Genomic DNA, 1481 nt, shown 5'->3' with positions numbered 1-1481 from the left:
GTAGGGAAAAAAACGAACAAAGAGGGAATTGCTGAATCCTTTATGACCTGTGTAGTTTATAGTCACATATTTAATCATATTTCAAAACTCTAATTTTCTGATACATACTTATGCCATTATGCCCAATATATATCTATTAGTGATTGACCAATTAATAATTATATTTAAACTCATGCTGGGTATGGGTTTATGGTTGCCCCAAATCCTGAGAGAATTGTTTTCCTCCTCTCAGAGAAAAAGGTATTGTGGCATGGCCATCCCTCATACCTCTGTCTGTCTCTGGTGAGTGCATGCACCCTGTGAAAAAACAAAACAAAACGAAACGAAACAAAAACACAAAAACACACAAAAAATCACTACACTTAGTGATTTCAACCATTGACTCTTTAGTGTCATTAAAATGAAAGAAAATATTAGTTACATTTTGATTTAACTTTAAGAGTCAGTAGTGCTCTAAATACCTGCATTTTATTTGCAATGCATTTATTTATAGAATTGTAAAATCTGATTTTCATTTTCAGTTAGTTCTCCTCTTGGCTATTCCTGTCCTTATTCTTTCAGAGTCATGAAATTCACAAACCATGAACCTGTACGCGTGCAGTTCCACTCACATGTTGGTCTCATTTTAACAGAACATGAGTTTTTGCATTGCTGGAATGATCACATCTCTACATTGAACTTTAGACTTATCAATTGGGACACATTTCATTTTCCATCATCTCTTTTATCAGTTAGTGGCAACCAATGGCATTAAAGTCTGAAATAATTGGCAAGAGAAATCTGATAGAAAGGACTTGTTCAAACTTCAGATTTCTATGAGAAATCTTTTTCAAGTAGGAGGACATTCAAAATGGCAATGGTTTGCACGGCGATTGTTTTCCTAAATATAAGGTGACGGTTTGTCTTTTAGCTCCAGTTAGAGAGTGGGAACCTGACAACATGCAACGTCTTATTTGTTGTCATGGAAGCATTGCAGCATCACAGAATCCTCCTAACCAAACAATGACAGCTGCAGAGAGGCACGCGAGTCCCCTTCGCTCTGGCTTCTCAGAGGAAAACAATAGATTTATTAAAAAGGAGTCCCAAAGTTGCTGTATTCAGGCAGCCTTTCACTTTTTAAAAATTTTATAGTTTCGATAAAACATTCCCCTTCCTTTTGGAGACCCTTGGATTTTTTTAATTCCTTGTCACCTGCTTCTGGTGGCTTAGCTTTTTAGGAGTGGAATAGTGTATCAGACATAGAAAGTCTGATGGCTCAGGTTTTGTTTGCATGTCAGTCCCTTTACCAGTGGTTTCTGTGCTAGAAGAACAACCTACCTGCATTGTATTGCCATGAACAGATGCAGCAACTGCTTTGTTTGGTTTTAAAGTGAAATAGGTGATGCACTTTGTTCATACGCATTCAGCAAGTTGTGCCCTGGCTGTATTTATTTGCTCTACCATCAGGTAGTATCCTGTCTCTTCCCAAGGTCGAGGTTGGC

Source organism: Tupaia chinensis, unplaced genomic scaffold, assembly GCF_000334495.1.
Source record: "Tupaia chinensis unplaced genomic scaffold, TupChi_1.0 Scaffold145592_1, whole genome shotgun sequence".
In the NCBI taxonomy this organism is placed as follows: Eukaryota; Metazoa; Chordata; class Mammalia; order Scandentia; family Tupaiidae; genus Tupaia; species Tupaia belangeri.
The sequence above is the reverse complement of the archived record's forward strand: the minus strand, read 5'-3'. Positions refer to the sequence as shown.